The sequence below is a fragment of the Musca domestica genome, unplaced genomic scaffold (assembly GCF_030504385.1).
Source record: "Musca domestica strain aabys unplaced genomic scaffold, Musca_domestica.polishedcontigs.V.1.1 209, whole genome shotgun sequence".
Taxonomy (NCBI): domain Eukaryota; kingdom Metazoa; phylum Arthropoda; class Insecta; order Diptera; family Muscidae; genus Musca; species Musca domestica.
Window position 1 is genome coordinate 446,599 of NW_026712257.1, and position 18,941 is coordinate 465,539.

The 18,941-nt window shown below is 34.5% G+C and overlaps 1 protein-coding gene across 3 annotated transcripts in view; it reads left to right on the top strand.

Annotated features, from left to right (window-relative positions):
* The window catches only part of LOC101887688 (protein numb), an 85,742-nt gene that overhangs the window by 56,481 nt on the left and 10,320 nt on the right, over positions 1–18,941 (top strand). The window contains exon 1 of one of the 3 annotated variants that reach the window (XM_005186705.4): positions 17,762–17,882. The exons of the other annotated variants lie outside the window; for them this stretch is intronic. The gene's annotated coding sequence lies outside the window, so the exon portion shown is untranslated. Of the gene's footprint in view, positions 1–17,761; positions 17,883–18,941 lie in introns of those variants that run through there. 3 annotated transcript variants of the gene reach the window in all.

An 18,941-nucleotide genomic window follows, 5' to 3' on the forward strand; every position in this document is an offset into this window, starting at 1 on the left:
AATTCTGGGCCACATAATCCACGAGGTGGCATTTTAATTATATTTAATTTAGAGTAATGCGCCCGACACGATTTCCTCCAAAAAATGATGTCTCCTCCCAATCTGCGACGCGTGTTTGGCTGGATTATTTAATATTAGGTTCTATTTTTTTTCTGTGGGGGTATAGAATGGCAAAACAAACAACGATAACCAGGCAGCAGCACCAGTAGTGGCTTGGGCTTTGTTTTGTTTTAAAAGTTGTCACTAATATTTAGACCATAACGAGGCAACAGCCAGCCACCCACAGCCACACAAAAACAAAAGCTTAACAAAATAAAAAAAAACGAAATTGTTTAAATTTTGCGCTTATTTGCCAAAATGTCAGCCAATGGAAGTGACATTGTTTTGTGTCTATGGCCAGTTATCTATTCGGAAAATAAATAGAAAACAAGACAAAAAAAAAAAAGAAAAATAGATAATTTCTTTATTTCGTTTAATTTTTTTTTCTCGTTCTAAATAAAAGTAAATAAATTGTTTAAACAAAACTAACTGATTTGTTGTATAACGTTGGAGTAGCCAACAGAAAATAATAGTAATAATATTAATATCTTTTTTTGTGCAAAAAAACTTGGCAGTTGATTATAAAACCACTTGGCCATATCTACGGAGACATACCGACACTCACATAATCGTAACGTAGAGATAGAGACATAGAATTGCTTTTATCTTGACAACATTTGATTTGCTACCCGAAAAAAAATTTAAAATAATTATCTCAGTTACTGGCATCCAAAGCCAAACAAAGTCTTGAAGCAAATATTTAAATTCAAACAATTTTTTTTATTTTTTTGCCAAGATAAATAAATTTAGAGAACCCACCAAGGGGCACTTAAAAACAAGTTATATTTCCAATATTTTTGTTGTGCAGCAGACTTGCTGGCTTGGAATGCAAAAGCGAAAAAAATTCAAAAATGTAAAAATTCATCAATATTTTGTTTTTGGGCACCATATGTTGGGCTGCGGTTTTTGTGGTTAATTTCAGAAACACTTGCATTTGTCGCAACCTGAAGTAATTCGAAAATAAAAGCCATGGGAATTTTTTTGATACATTTTAGGAATTTCAAATTTTGGAGGACAAAAAATGTATTATTAGTTCCCCCATGTATTTTCCAAATTATATTGAGAAACCGCATAAATAAATATTAAAAATATATTCTTAGAATTATATAGGTCATAAAATACCTTATTTGAAACCAACAGTGGTGGAGTTGAGAGCTGCTAGATGCTAATGAAAAAATTTAATAAAAGCTTAAATCTTTTATCCTTATCTAGAATAATTTAAGGACATATTTTCGAAATTCCAAGGAACTTGAAAAGCTGCATAACTTTTCTCAAAATTTATGAGTTTATTAAATTTCTAATATTCCAGCAAATCCGCCAAACTGCTAATGTAAAACTTATAAAATCAGACTTTAAACTTAAATTCAAACTTGTTAAATTGTCAAAATATTGCTTTATATTTCACAAATTAATAATTTTTCACTAGACTAGAATATAAATTTCTTTGAAACAATCCAATTTTGTCAAATGACTGCTACATTTTCTTTGTCTTGCAAAAATGAATTGATTTAACCGAGAAATTTAGTAGTTTTGATTTAGCTGCCACTCGTTTTTTATATTATTTCTCAGATAAAAATGCAGGATTTATTATTAAAATAGGCGGTTTCTCATGGCCTTCATTTGTCGAAAATAAGACATTCAATTGATCTAATAAAAAAATAGTAGTTTTCATTTAGCTGCCACTCGTGTGGCAATATGCCACCTTCCCAAATTGTTCCTCAGATAAAAATGCCGAATTTATCATTTAAAGAAGGGGGTTTCTCATGGCCTTCTATTTATTTGTTGGCTGAAAAGTCGAAAATGAAAAATTTTCGTCTAACTGACACTCGCTTAAGTGCAAATTTCTTTCTGAAGGCCCAGCATTTATGTTTTGCAAGTTATGATATAAAGAATATAATATTCGTTCAACCCCAAATAGTTCTTTCATATTGTTTTACATTTAAAGGGGAAGAAAAAAGTAGTTTTGGTTTACCTGCCACTCGCTAATGTTCATAATCATAGACTAAAATACATAATTCTTCTTTAAACACTCCGAAATCCGCTTTTCAGATTGCTCCCGAAACACTTAGTGTCAAATGTTCAAAAAATAAGTAATATTCATTTAGCTGCCATTCGTTTAAGTGCCAAATTTTTCCTTATAACCATTCGTTTGCGTTGTACTTTTTCAATCTGAAGTAATAATTATCTCCTTGAACATTCAACCAATGCCTGGTGATTTTTTTTTAATTTTTCGATTTGAAGGCGGAGAAAAAAAGTGGTTTCGGTTTACCTGCCACTTGCTAATTGTTATCAGTATCCCATAAAATATTCCTTAGACTATGCTACACAATTCTTCAGAGCTTAAACCACTTTGAAATATGCTTTTCAAATTTTTGCTGATATATTTTGTGTGAAAAGTTAAGAAAATATGTAATTTTCATTTTTCTGCCACTCTTTTAAGTGCCAATTCCTTCCATATGAATCTGTAGTGATAACTATCCCCTAGAACATTCAAACGTTGCCGAATTTCTATTCATATAGTTTTGCATTCAAAGGCGGAGGAAAAATGTTAATTTGTTGTACCTGCCACTAGCTTATGTTTATCAATATCCTATAAAAGCTTCTTAGACTATTATACCTAATTTTTCAGAACTTTTAATCACTTCGAAATTCAGTTTTAAGCTAGGTACTGAAATTCTCTTTGACAAAAGTTTGAAAAATGAGAAATTTTTATTTAGCTGACACTCGTTTAAGAGCGAATTTTCTTTTTAAGGAACAAGGAGTTTTGTTTTGCTAGTTACGAATTGAAGAAATGACTATCCTCTAGAACATTTCATCAATGCCAAGTGTTTGTTTCGTATTGAAAGGCGATGGGAAAGTGGTTTTAGTTTACCTGCCACTCGCCAAAGTCCATCAATATACCATAACATATTTTTCAGTGCTTTTAACCAATTCGAAATTCGCTCTTCAGATTCCTACTGAAATACTCTTGGTCAAAAGTTCAAAAAATAAGTAATTTTAATTTAGCTGACATTCGTTTAAGAACAAATCTCTTTGTTAAGCATAAATCAGTTATGTTTGCCATCTGAAGAAAAAGATTATTGTGATAATATATTTTATAGAATATTCTGAGGTTGTTAAATGCTTCCTCCATATTGTTTGAAAAATATAGGAACATTGGTTTAGCTGGCACACGTTTAAGTTTTTGCGATATAAGATTTTTCTAAAAATCCCTGAGCTGCAATACAGAATTCTTTAAAACCTTTCAATTTTGTTAAGTGTTTTTCGATTTAATTTTCGCGTATATTTTGTACAAAATAAAATGTTTTCTTTAGCTGACATTCGTTTAAGTGCAAATTATTTATTTTAACGACCAAAAGTTCATGTTTTACTCTCTTCGATCAGAAGAAATAACTAGCACTAAAACTTTTCAACGATGCTTACTTTTTGTTTCATATTGTTTTGTATTCGAAGGCGCAGAAGAAAGTAGTTTTGGTTTACCTGCCACTCTCTAATGCTTATCGAATATCATAAAATATTTCTTCCAGAGCTTTTAAACACCTTGAAATTCTCTTTTCAGATTGCCACTGAAATATTTTGGTTTCTAATTTCGAAAAATAAATAATTTTAACTTAGCTGACACTCCTTTTAATGCGAATTTCCGTCTGTAAATCAGTTTTTTTGCGATCTGAAAAAAATAATGCTATAATAGTCCCTACTCCAGAACATTCTAAGGTTGTCAAATGCCTCATTTACATTGTCTGATAAATATAGAAGTTTTTGCTTTACCTGCCACTCGTTGAATTTTGCCTGTGGCAATCTGATTGAAGTAGAAAAAGCTGAGACAATATGAAATGCCAATCGGCAACTACTTTCTTTTTTATTATGGAATGGGGTTGCAGTTTTATTTAGCTGTTTGGAAAAAATAAAAAAATTACCCTTAACTGCCAATGTAGCAGATAAACAAATCAGAAACCGCAAACTTTACATTTTTATCTTGAAATTGTGTCTATCTAACACAAATGGTTTACAAATATTATTGTGCTGCTAAATGGAAGCTATTGCACATAAAAAGAGGTACAAAAAGACTGCGGAATAAATTGCAGGTATATGCAATCTGGTTAAAGTAGACATAAATGAGGCCATAAAAAACCTTTGCCCATATTGCCTATCAGCAACTCATTTAAATAGGAAAATTATTGCTCGGTTGGTTACATTTAATCTTAATTTCTCCGCTTTTGAAAAATTCAATTGTTTCGGTTATATATTCCGAATTTACTGAAAATCATCTAATTTTTATATAAGTCGGACAAAAATGTGAATCATCACCTCCATGGAAATCGTGGAAATTTTTACTCTCATGACGTTATTTGATGGACACTTTACTGATGAAAAAAAGCATCCTCCAAATTGCCTTCCCAAATAAACCCTTCTGTACTTAGGGGAGGTTGTTTACGTTCTCCTCGGAATATATTCGAAACCTGACGGATTATAAGACGCTTCCCTTGTAAATTTGAGTTTGAAATAACAAATATTAAATTTTTTCTTTAATTGAAAACAAAACTTGTTTTCACTTCCCTACCCTCTTCACAGATTCCTTATCGTAATATATTTTATATAACCTCACCTCAGCTGCCTACAACGCAGTTAAATCTTAAATACAACGTTACAATGTAAATAACACCTTTGCCAATATTCCCATTTGGGTGCTTAAGCAAAACAGAAACAATAATTTTCATTCTCACCTTGGGTGAAAGGTCAGCATTGGATGGATGGCTGGCTGGGAGTTACAAGCCCATAATTAAGAATTCACAGAGAGAGAGAGGGGGAAAAAGAGGAAAACGAAAAAAAGTAATAATAATGGGACTCGATTATATTCAAAACTTGGCATAATGCAGTCAAAGAGAGAGAAAACAGAAGAGAGGTAGGAAAAGAGAAAAATTCAAAACTTAACTATGCAGCAGACATCCTAACCACCCCACCCCGAAAAAATGAATGAATACCCGACAAAAATATGCATGAATTCATTTTTCACACACACACATACACCCCTTCGTTACCCTCTTATTATCTCTGTGAGCGCACCAAAGCCTTAAAAATGCATACAATGCGAGTAGACAATGAGACAAGGATCTTGGGGTGTCCTTTGTGCATAGCGCACAGACATTAAGACCGTGTGAAATTTTCCCACAGTCTCTTGATAATGGAATTACAATTTGTCTTCGTTTCCCAAAAAATCCAAAAACTGAGAAACCTAAAAATGCGTAACTTCTTTAAGTAGTTGTAGTTGCGAGATAGAGAGATGCTGCTGTGAAAGGATTTATTTTTCTTTGTTTGTTTTGTGAGGAAGAATAGAAGAAGAAGTTTGCACAACAATAAAATTTACAAAAATGCATGAGAAGAAACCAATTTCTTACGCAACTACCCTTGTTTTGTCGTTGTGAAGGAATTTGCAGGATTTGAAAAATCTCTTCTCATGGGTAAGACGTTTAACAAATTTACGCAATTTTTTGCACATGAGAAGTGTTTTTAGTAGAGTAATGGTGAAATTCTTGGAAATTTAAAGAAATTCGTCTGATGTGCCGACATAGAAACACTTTATGGCGAGGTATTTCAGAATTTGGTATATGACTTCTTAGAGTTCTCCTTTAAAATACAAGGAAAAGATTTTCTATTCGTAAAGAACCCACAAAAATTATCTTTTAAAAATATAAGTCTCCTTTGATGAATATGCAACTTTGAAAAATGTACAGGGTGCTATAAAAAAACTGCAAAAAAGTCAAGTGCCATAATTTTTCCATTTTTTTATTAATTTTATTGAAGGAAAGAAAATATGTCGGAAATAACATCAAATTTTAGAATAAGTTTAGATTTGTTCAAATCGGTAACCTTTGGCACGAATTATGGCCTTCAAATGGCCAATGAAATCGTCACACGCTGCCCGAATGTTGCTCTGCGGTATTTTGGCCCATTCCCGGCGAAGCGCTTGCCTGAGGTGATCGACACTTTGGAATTTTTTAGTACCGACCTTGCTTTCCAAAATACTTCAGACACAATAGTCCAACGGATTGGTATCCGGTGATTTTGGAGGCCATTGTGCGCTGGAATGAAGCGAGGAACCTTATTTTTTAACCATTCTTGGGTGACGCGTGCTGAGTGCGATGGTGCTGATTCCTGTTGGAAAGTCCAAGGTCTGCGGCCAAAATGACTGCGTGCCCAAGGCTTTAATACACCCTCTGGAATATTTCCGCGATAATATTCGGCATTTATTCTGATGCCACGGTCGATTAATACGAGTGGAGAGCGACCATCGGCTGTTATGGCGGCCCACACCATCACCATGGCTGGCGCTTGAGTTCTGGTGGCCAAACGAAGAACACATTTTCATCTGACCTTTTTGGCAATTAAACACGATCACGATTGTTTGCAAACTGCTGGACAACGAATGTTTTGTCATCGGAGACGGAGAAAATCAAATTCGGCAGATTACCACTTTAGGCCAAGCGAAATACATCTTTAGCTTATGAGCCTATTTTCCGCAACAGATGCGGTTTAAGTACTTGCACTTTTTGAAATTTCAATGGCTTTACTCCCAGCTTATTTTTCAATATTTGCCGAATGAAATATTGTGATATGCTACGCGGGTTTCGATCAAATCGCTTCTTTACTTTTCGAACCATTTCTGTTGATGTTGCTGTTTTCTTTCGTCCTCTTTCTTGACGTAGGACTATGCTACCAGTATCACGGTAATGAGCGATGGTACGAGACACAAAAGATTTATTCACATTTAAATGTTAGAGTGCTCTGACGATAGCCACTTGTGGTTTTCAGCCAAATATAAAGAAATCACACTGTCACGCTTGAGCTCCATCACGAATAACTTTTTTTCCGGAAAATTCTTACCAAAATGCTTTTGTACGTTTGTAAACAATATTATGAGCTATCACTGGAATAATTTTAGAAGCTGTCGGACGAGTGGGTTAGAAATGACAGCAGTCTGAAATTGGTTGCAGTTTTTTCAACTCATCATGTAGGTCAGCAAAAGTTCATCTCACCGAGTCGTAGAAAGTCGTTTTTCCGAAGAAGACTTTGAGGCTTTCCCATAGGAAAGAAGCACAATTTCTCCTATAGGATATTAAAAAAGAGGGTTTTTTAGAAAGATATCCAGAGAAAGAAGGAGAGATATCCTGGTGGATGAAGAAAACAATGCCTGTTTTCTATTACGAAATTTACGAAAGAGCAGATGTAGATATTCTGAAAGAAGTCTAGGAAAGGTTTTCCTATGGAATAGTAGCAGCATTTATCTCAAGATCGGAGGTAGGTCTTTTCATAGAAAATCGAGAAAAGGTCATTTAAAAGCAGAAAGACTCATCACAGAGCGACAAAACCACTTCTTGTTGGCTGAGTAACTCAACAATCCAGTTAAAAAAAAAAAAAAACTTTAGAAAAATCTACCAAAACAAAGACCCCAAAAGGTGAGAAACACGAAAATTGATTAAAAACGAAAATGCCGTTTACCGTTATAGGCCTAAAAATTGGAAAAAAAACAACGTGGTCATTTTCATTTAACTGTTGGCTTTTGTAATGGAATTTGATTTTCTCATGTCTGTTTTTATGTTTTCAACAGATCAACATGCATACAGACATAAATACAAACATGTATAGGTTTGTATGTTGGTATGTCTGTCTGTCCATTCTGACGAGAATGACAGACTATGTCTGCCATGTGAGCCGGCTGGAAAACACAAAACAGGGGGAAACAGACGACAATTTATTATTAATCAGCGATGAACAGACATAACTCTTGGACACCGCGGACACTAACACCACAAAACTAATCAAAGCAAGACAATCAGCTATTTTGAAAACAGAAAACAAAAACAACAAAAATGAAGAGAAAGAAAAGGGTCATTCAACCATTGAAACAGTGGATGGACAAAGTCGTTATACTATTTGGTCAAACGTATTAGAGTTGGCCACATTTATTGTTCTTTTTTTTAATTTTTCACAGCTTTTGATAGGTGTTTTGGATTTTTTCCGCATTTGGGGGAGAGTTAAGTTAGATAATTGAGATGGAGTGTTGATTATTTTTAAAGAGAAACAAAATGGAAATTTTTCTAATAGGTGGAAAAATTGTGTGTCCCACCCATTTATTAAAAAAAAAAAATATATTTTTTTAGCTGACATAGTGGGGCCGAATATTATTGCCAGAGATTTTTCAAAAAAAAAAAATAAATAAATAAAATAAAATAAAAAAATTTAATAAAAAAATTAAATAAAAAATAACATTTTACAGTTTTACTTAGGTTCCAGCTTCGGAAGTAAATATGGATATGTTTGGAGTAAAAAGGAAAACTATAAATTCAGGATGATATTGATTACTCGAAATGACTTGGGAATGCATGGACAGCACTCTATGGGTCGTTGGTTTAACAACTACTACCTGCCGTAAAAACACCCGGGACCATAAAAAAAATCACAAGACCAAGTTTTTTCTATAGAAAAAAATTCACCGGTCCCCTGGGACCAAGTTTTTTCTATAGAAAAAAATTCACCGGTCCCCTGGGACCAAGTTTTTTCTATAGAAAAAAATTCACCGGTCCCCTGGGACCAAGTTTTTTCTATAGAAAAAAATTCACCGGTCCCCTGGGACCAAGTTTTTTCTATAGAAAAAAATTCACCGGTCCCCTTGGACCAACTTTTTTCTATAGAAAAAAATTCACCGGTCCCCTGGGACCAACTTTTTTCTATAGAAAAAAATTCACCGGTCCCCTGGGACCAACTTTTTTCTATAGAAAAAAATTCACCGGTCCCCTGGGACCAAGTTTTTTTTCTATAGAAAAAAATTCACCGGTCCCCTGGGACCAAGTTTTTTTTCTATAGAAAAAAATTCACCGGTCCCCTGGGACCAAGTTTTTTTTCTATAGAAAAAAATTCACCGGTCCCCTGGGACCAAGTTTTTTTTCTATAGAAAAAAATTCACCGGTCCCCTGGGACCAAGTTTTTTTTCTATAGAAAAAAATTCACCGGTCCCCTGGGACCAAGTTTTTTTTTCTATAGAAAAAAATTCACCGGTCCCCTGGGACCAAGTTTTTTTTCTATAGAAAAAAATTCACCGGTCCCCTGGGACCAAGTTTTTTTTCTATAGAAAAAAATTCACCGGTCCCCTGGGACCAAGTTTTTTTTCTATAGAAAAAAATTCACCGGTCCCCTGGGACCAAGTTTTTTTTCTATAGAAAAAAATTCACCGGTCCCCTGGGACCAAGTTTTTTTTTCTATAGAAAAAAATTCACCGGTCCCCTGGGACCAAGTTTTTTTTCTATAGAAAAAAATTCACCGGTCCCCTGGGACCAAGTTTTTTTTCTATAGAAAAAAATTCACCGGTCCCCTGGGACCAAGTTTTTTTTCTATAGAAAAAATTCACCGGTCCCCTGGGACCAAGTTTTTTCTATAGAAAAAAATTCACCGGTCCTCTGAGACCAAGTTTTTTTTCTATAGAAAAAAAAATTCACCGGTCCTCTGAGACCAAGTTTTTTTTCTATAGAAAAAAAATTCACCGGTCCCCTGGGACCAAGTTTTTTTCTATAGAAAAATTTCACCGGTCCCCTGGGACCAAGTTTTTTTCTATAGAAAAGAATTCACCAGTCCCCTGGGACCAAGTTTTTTTCTATAGAAAAGAATTCACCAGTCCCCTGGGACCAAGTTTTTTCTATAGACAAAAAATTCACAGGACCCCCGGGGATGAAGTTTTTCTATAGAAAAAATTCCCAGGGCCCCCGGGGACCGAGTTTTTTCTATAGAAAAAATTCCCAGGCCCCCCCGGGACCAATTTTTTTCCATAGAACAACATTTAGAGACACCTGGGACCAATTTTCTCCATAACAAAAAATAGAGAAACCTGGGATCAAGTTTTTTCCATAGAAAAAAATTTACAGAACCCCTGGGACAAAGTTTTTGCTATAGAAAAATTCAAGAAAAATTAATTAAAATAATTAAAATTAAAGAAAAAAATAGAAAAAAAGCAAGTGATCAATTTTTTTCTATAGAAAAAAATCACAGATTAACCGGGGAACAAGTTTTTTCTGAGACTTTTTCCATAGAACAACTTTTAGAGACCATAGAAAAAAATAGAGGCACCTGGGATCAAGTTTTTTTTATGGAAAAAAATTACAGAAAACCTGGGACCAAGTTTTCGGTATAAAAAAAATTCAAAAAAAAAAAAAAAATAAATAAATAAATTAAAATAAAAGAAAAATTAGAAAGAATCATGTTTAAGTTTTTTTTCTATAGAAACAATCACAGATTACCCGGGGGCCATGTTCTTTCTATAGAAAAAAATTCACAGAAACCCTGGGACCAAGTTTTCGCTATAGAAAAAAATTCACAGGCCCTGGTCCCATTCGAAATGATATTTTTTTAGATATTTGTGGGTTGTTTCCGTTTCGAATATTATTTCTGGAACACAGTCTCCTTCAATTTTATTATGACACCAGAAAAGTATTGTAAAAAATAATAAAATTGACTACTCCCATCCCCAAGTTGTTTTCCAACTCTGGATGTCATGTAAACCAGCCATTCATCACTGGTTGTCATGAGCACTCACATTGTTGTTGTGATTGCCCTAGAAACAAAAACACAAGCAATTTAATTAACCCTCATAATTTGTTGAACATTTCCAAACAAATTGAAAATTTACGCCCTTTTTGTGATTGGATTTTCATAGATAATTTCTCACATAAAAGTTTTTTTTTTTAATTTTCGGTTCATTTTTTGATGAACTAATGATGACCGACCGCCATGGTAGGGGGAAAATGTTGTGAAAGAGTTCCAGAGAAAATTTTTATTTTTTTGTCGTTGTTGCTGTTTTGTAATCCAAACCCTAGCGACCGGACAAACGTTACATTTCATTTAAAACCCAGCCAAATGACTTTTATATGAGATTTCGTTGAAAAAAAAATTCTCACGTTATTGTTGTTGTAACCATTTTTGTTGGGCTTCTTAAATTTATAAAAACAACAACATCAACAACTACTTTTAAAAACCTACCACTATTTCCAAGATCTGCAATTCACCGTAAGGTTTCCACAAGGATAACCAAGTACTGCTCTACTCTTAAGTGCTGGGGGTTTCCTTTGCCGCCACGGACACACACGCACACACACACATGCCCAATATCTCTCTCAACTTCCCTACTGCCATGAGCATTTAAGTGTTGGAATTACCTTTTGCCTTGCTCCTTGCTGCTGAAGTGTTTGAATGCCGGGAATTACCTTGGTGGGTAAGAAGAAAAAAACTTTGTGTTCATCAGAAGACTGCTCAAATAACCAAGCATAACTTTGGCGTGGAGAAGGGAAACAGGAGAGGGAGGGAGGTAGGTAGGAAGGAGGGGATGGTAAGCATATTGGTGAGTGGTTGCCACCAAGGATGTAAAGGAATTTTTAATTCTTTATTAGTTAAGCCAACAACAACAACTTAGCAACCAACAACTTACTGGTGTTGTTCTGCCTGTCTACCTCACTGACTGACTGGCTACTAAATGTTTGAATATTTATGAAACAGAAACCATTTAGGTTCACATGAACGTGGGAACTAATTCAACAGTCCCCGTCCAACATCCTGTTATTAATTTCCAACAAATTCACCAAAGGACCATAGAGGGTGGCGTGTAATAAAGCCGAGAGGGAGGGAGAGAGATATGGAGACACAAAGTAAACGTGAGAAACCATTGCTATCAGGTTTTCACGTAACTGTCATTTTTCGTAACAAGGATAATTAGGATATTTCGTTGAAGTTTCAGATGACATTTGTCCTGAGAAAATACATTAAAATTATTAAAAGTTATGTGGGAGAACATTTAAAAATGGTGGTGTAGTGACATATGGTGAGGGCAGAGAAGCAAGTATGCAAATGTCAAAGGACAATAGAACCTCCAAACCTCTGTTTTTAAAAACGATAGGAGGAATATAACCATAGTCAGATGACCTGCTGGTCATGAACAGAGATTAAGGACCTGAGGTCCTGTTTTTCTACAGACAATTGAGGACAGGATTCAGTAATTAGATTTAGCTTCCTCAACATCCAAGAAGAAAATTTGTGGCCTTATTTCCAACCCATCCTAAATTCAAAGCAGTATTGCCTTTGAAATCCTCACACAATCCTTTAAGTACAAAAGGATATTTATTCTTTCATATTCCAGCTTAGAAGTCAATATCAATACCCTTGCACATTTATTGACAAACTCTACCTGACCCTTAACCCCTTCTTCAAGCTGTGTCTCTTCACCTTTTGATGCAGTTATGAGTTTTTGTTTTTGACAAACATGTCAGGAAGTATCTTTGGAAAATATTACCACCCGTTTGGATGATGGAAAAATATTCACAGCATGTGAAAAAAATCAAATGGACTAAATGCATATGCAGGACAATCCCACAAGGAGGAACACATGCTGTAGATTATGACAGAATGGCATTGTCAATAATAAAAAAAAACAAGTAAGCAAAGGGTACAGTCGAGCGGGGCCGACCGTTGAATACCCTACAACACTATAATAAACCATACAGTTTATATAGGCGAGATACTCGAAAGAATTCCACAAGATATTGTGACAAATAATAAAAGAAAACCATCAGGTTCCGTTCTCTAATTTTCGAATAATAGCAACTCAAACTAATTTGCTCATTTCCAATTTATTGGTAGATGTTGCACGTAAATGGTCTTCCTAGATCTGGAACCAATATTTCCCAAAGACCTTTAATCTCTCAGAAGTGGCAAAAGATTAACATTTATTATTGGTTTTTGACTGAAACGCATCTATATGAGATACAGACATTTGACTATATTCTTCAACGAAATCAGCGTTAACGATAGTCAGAATTGCGTCTTTCCTATATTTGTGAATTCTCCAAAAAGTCACTGTATTTTGTCTACAAAAGTTGACAAACTATTTCACACATTGAATATTTTTGGATGGCCATCCAAAACTGCTTGGCTTTTGTAATGTCCGGTAACCCCCATTCAAATGTGCGTGAGAATCGGGTGATAATTACGACCTGCAGACAATTTTGCAGTTTTTTGGTCCATTTTAACCCCTAAATATATGGCGATCATCTCCAAAAAGAGTAAGCTTCTATTCTGACCCTCATCTTATCTCCATGCAAAATTTCGTAAGGATCGGGCCATAAATGCGATCTGTATATGATATCCTGATATCCTAACTACTTAGTTTTGTTAGCTGTAAAAATATTACCAAATGTTTAATTCAAAATGAAAATATGCCAAAAATATGACAAAATTGAAAAATTATGAGAAAATTTTACAAAATCCATATTTTCATCTTTAGAGAGATATTTTTATGCGATTTTTTTAGACGTTTTTTCTTTCCTGTCAAGAGGCCATTCTGAATTAATGAGAACTGTGGAAATCAGTTCAGCCGTTCTCGACATATAAGAGATTTTTCAAGCATATCTTCTTTGATAAACGTATATATCGCACATATTTTGCTATATATCCGTTTTGTTGGATGTTAACATCAATGTAAAGATCAGAAGTAACCTTGTCATGGCTTTGTGATTTCGCCGGGATTTAAAATATTCGCGGTTTAATGAAAAATTTTGAATTTTTTCAACACAAAAGATATGGTCTATTTTACCCGCTAAATATTATCCGATGACCACCCAAATTGGTAGGCCTCTTCCCCGCCCTAAACTCTAGCTACATGCGAACTTCCGCGTCGATTAGTCTATAATTGCGACCTGTATAGCTACTGCAAAATCCGAAATTTTTTCAGTATTTGGTCCATTTCAACCCCTAAACATTTGGCGATCATCTCCAAAAGAAATAGGGTTCTATTCTGACCCCAGACCCAACTCCATTCTAAATTTCGTGAAGATCGGGCCATAATTGCGACCTGTAGAGTGATTACAAATTAACATGGACAGACGGACAGACGGACGGACGGACATACATAGCTAGATCGACTCAGCTCGGCGAGCTAGGAAGATCCATATATACTTTCCTATGTGGGAAACCAATATTTCGAGGTGTTACATAATTTTTGGGCCAATCAAACTTATAATACCCCCAACACATAGTGTTGTAGGGTATAAAAACATAAAAATACAGTCACCTGAGAAGTTTTTGCATTTTTGCAGATATGCATTTAGACCTGGAAAGAGATTGCTTTGCCATATGAAATATTCGCAGGACTATAGAAATATAGATATAGAAATAATACTAGTAATAAAAAGTCAAAAGTCGGGCGGGGTCGCCATATTTAGTAGAGCTAACCATAACAAAATATGGCAGAGGTATTTCTGGGCTTATATTAACCATTTGGTGCTCGAAAAACTTGAAATCGGATGAAGATAAATATAATAGCTATATCCAAATCTGAAACGATCCCGATCAAATTTGGCAGAGGTATTTCTTAGCTATATCTGATATCTGGTACAAAATATCATTGTTGTAGGGTGCATATTACGAATGTGAGGTATTTAAACACCAAATCGGATGAAACATATATATGGGAACTATAGATATATCTGAACCGATATTCTCCAAGTTCGATGTACTTGCTTCTTGACTGAATTCGGTCCGATGTGCCAAAATTCAGGTCATTTGGACCGATATTGGTAATTTGATGCACAATTAACTCGAAATCGGATGAATATATATATGGAAGCTATATCCAAATCTGAACCGATCTTGATACAATTTGGCAGATGTATTTCTTAGCTACATCTGATATCTGTTATCAAATATCACTGTTGCAGGTTGCATATTACGAATGTGAGGGACTTAAACACCGAATCGGAAACTATATCTGTACCGATTTTCAAAATTTGAAGTACTTTCTCCTAGGCTAAATTCGGTCGTACGTGACAAAATCCACGCCATTGGGGTTGATATGAACCATTTGGTGCGCAATGGATGTATATATGGAAGCTATATCCAAATCTCAACCGATCTCGATAAAATTTGACTGATGTATTTCGGAGTTGTATTTGATATCTGATACAAAAAAGGAATAGACTTTAACACCAAGTCGGATATATGGGAGCTATATTTCAAATATGGACCGATTCTCACCAAAAAGTTATAAAATTATTTGCGGACGATTTAATCTCTGATTGAGAAAAAAAATGCGACCTTTGCTTTATTTACAAGAATACAAGGACAGAAGGACGGACATGTATAAATCGACTTAGAATGTGATTCTATGCAAGTCATCAAAAGGAACTATGGGTCTCTCTCTCCTCCTTCTCCATCTAAATACACAATGATATAGTGCCCTGTACGACAGTGTAGCTTAGGGTATAATCACAGGACCATTGGGACCAAGTTTCTTCTATAGAACGAAATTCAAAGGACCAAGTTCTCTCTGTAGAAAACAAATCACAAAGCCCCTGGGACCTATTTTTTTAAATAGAAAAAAAAATCACAGGAACCTGGGACCAAGTTTTTTCTATTGAAAAAATTCACAGAACCCCGGCACTAAGTTTTGCTAAAGAAATAAACAAAGAACCCTTGTGAGCTAGTTTTTTTATGGAAAAAAAAAATCACAAGTCCCAGGAGACCCAGGAGAAGTTTTGTATATACAAAAAATTCTCAAAATAAATTAAAAAAATAGAAAAAAATTACAGGACCCCTATGTCCAAGTTTTTTCTATAGAAAAAAATTCACAGAACCCTGGGTCTAAGTTTTTTCTATAGAAAAAAAATTCACAGAACCCTGGGTCTAAGTTTTTTCTATAGAAAAAAAAAATCACAGAACCCTGGGTCCAAGTTTTTTCTATAGAAAAAAATTCACAGGACCCCCGGAGACTAAGTTTTTTTCTATAGGAAAAAATCGCAGGAACTCTGAGGCTGAGTTTTTTCCCCATTGGTGGATAATTAGACTCTTGAGATTCATTTTTTTCTATTGAAAACATTCCCAGGTCTTTTGGCCTGATTTTCCCCTCCCTATCAAAGAGACACTAATTTTCTCACTTCGCATTATTTGAATTGAATTTATGCACCATTAGCTGTCGATAGGTATTTGGAAAAAACCGGTTGATTATTTTTCTTCTTCTTTTTGTGTTGGAATACATTTTATTTGGTTACATACTTATCACTGGCATTTACATAAATTCTCAACGATTTCCATGGATGTGAGTTGGGTAATTTTGTAAGTGTCGTTGTGTGAGAGAATAACATCAGCAAAAAACACATGTCAGAGATGGGAACTTCAGTGAACAAAAAAGTAAGTAGTTATAAAAAAGTACAAAAAAGTAATTTCACGTTGGGCGCCAAATGTGTATTTTATAAAATTAAATAGACTTCTATGGGAGTAAATTAAAAAAAAGTAATTGAAAGAATTTAAAATAATAAATAAAATAATTCGCACGTTGGGCGCCAAATGTGTATTTATATATTCAACTAGACTTCAATGGTAGTTAATTTAAAAAAAGTTTTCCCTTAGAGAACTAAAGGGAGCAAAACAAAAAAGGAAAAAATATATTTTTAAGTTGGGCGCCAAATGTGTATTTTATAAATTTAAATAGACTTCATGGTAGCAAATTTAAAAGGAGTTTTTCCTTACAGTAAACCTTCCCAAATGGCTTCTATAAATTGACTAGTTTTCAAAATGCCTTCTATATAGAATGTATTTATAGCAATATTTTATAGATAGAGGACCCTTTGAATTGATTGACGATTTTTGAAGGTTTTTCAAAGTCTACTTTTTATTGAAAAATAAACATAATACCCTAATAAAAATAATACCCTCGATTTTTTCTGTTTTGTATGGAAGTCGTGGGAAAGAAAATGTTGGGCGCCACCATGAAAATAGCTTTTTGATTTTTTAAGAGCTTTTTTTTGTGGGAGAGAATTTCTTGGGCGCCAATTTAAAGAGGTCTTCTATCAAAAAATACATTTCCAGAGACCTGTCGAAGTTTCATATACAAAACCCTCGACAGATCTCTAGAAATGTATTTTTCGATAGAAGACCCCTTTAAAGCCCCTTTTCGTGGTGGCGCCCAACGTTTTCCTTGCCACTCCTTCCCTACAAAAATTGAAAAAATCGTTCTGTACCTTTAGATTCTGATTTCCCATCCCTGCTCCATAACTGAATTTCTGTTTGCCGTTGATTTGATAAACAAATAGAAAAAAAAAAAAAACAACACACGGCCCAAAGCCCAAACAGCCAGCTAGCCAACCCAGTACGAAGAAAGAAAGGAAATGTCAAACCCAAAGACAACGAGACAAGATTATTGTGAATGACACTTTTAAGACAACATCACATGGTTTATGCAGTATTCAACACAAACAAAAAAGAAGAAAAAAAAAACAGAAAAGTAAAGCTAAAAACGTAACTATTGTTTGCTCAACGTATGTTTGTTGTATTTCAATGTTGAAGATAAAAAAGAAAGGAAAAATCAATTTTTTTTGTTGAAATTAAATATAAAATGTTTGCTTTTTATTTTTGCAAAAAAGATCCACAATGGTTAGGTCACATAGTAAATAGTTATTACGGGGTTGGGTCTGAGGCAAGAGTATTTTTTTTAATTTTTTGAAAACAGTAGCGCTGCAGCCTCTTTAGACGCTCGCTTGGATTCTGAACTCAAATCTTATCTTCTTTTTTTTGTAGAATAACGACAAAAAATATGGTAAATATCAACTAACCTTGGCAGTCCAAGTTTATTCGCGGATCATGAAACGTCTTCGTGAATAAAATTTATTTGTAAAAAAATAAAAAAAAAATGGAAAACTAATTTATTATTATTTTTGTAAATAATACTCCCTGGGTGCTGTTGTTAAAATGTAAAGGTAAACAAGATAAAATAATGAGTTACAAAATTATAAAATTATTGTTTTGAAAAATTAACCGGACTGCAAGTGAAGTGTGTTTATGTAACAAAGTGAGAAGCGGAAAATTTTTTGAAAATGGAAATAGAGGTCAAAATTGTCGATTTTCAGGGTGTAAGTGGATTAATTCAACAATTTTTGAAAATTCAACTCTCGAACTTTTATAGAAAGATTTCCAAGAGGTTAACGGGCTTTTATGAAGTTTTGGAGATTTTACACAATTAAAAAATATTTCCAAGGAACCCGAAAGGTGTTCTTCCATGAAATGCAATTTTGTGTAGTTCTGTTCCCAAAAAAAGTTACAAAAATTAAAAAAAAATTCTTGATTATACAGGGTGAGATAAAGTCAAACGCCATAATTTTTTGTATTTGTTTTTTAAATTTTATTGAATGAAAGCAAAAAATGTCGGAAATAGCATCAAATTTTAGAACAAGTTTAGATTTATTCGAATTGATCACCTTTGGCACGAATTATAGCCTTCAAACGGCCAATTAAACCGTCACTGCCCGAATGTTGCTCGGCGGTATTTTGTCCCATTCCCGGAGAAGCGCTTGCTTGAGGTGAGCGAGACTTTGGTATTTTTTAGTGCCAACCTTGCTTTCCAAAATACTCCAGACACAATAGTCCAACAGATTGGTATCCGGAGATTTTGGTGGCCATTGTGCGCTGGAAATGAAGCGAGGAACCTCATTTTGTAACCATTCTTGGGTGGCGCGTATTTTGGCCCATTCCTACCGAAGCGCTTGAAGTGATCGATACTTTGGTATTTTTTAGTGCCAACCTTGCTTTCCAAAAAACTCCAGACACAATAATCCAACGGATTGGTATCCGGAGATTTTGTTGGCCAAGCGAGGAACCTAATTTTGTAACCATTCTTGGGTGGCGTGTGTTGAGTCCGATAGTGGAATCCTGTTGGAATGTCCAAGGTCAAAATGTTTGCCTGCCCAAGGCTTTAATACACCCTCCAGAATATTTTTGCGATAATATCCGCATTTATTCTGATGCCACGGTCGGAGCGA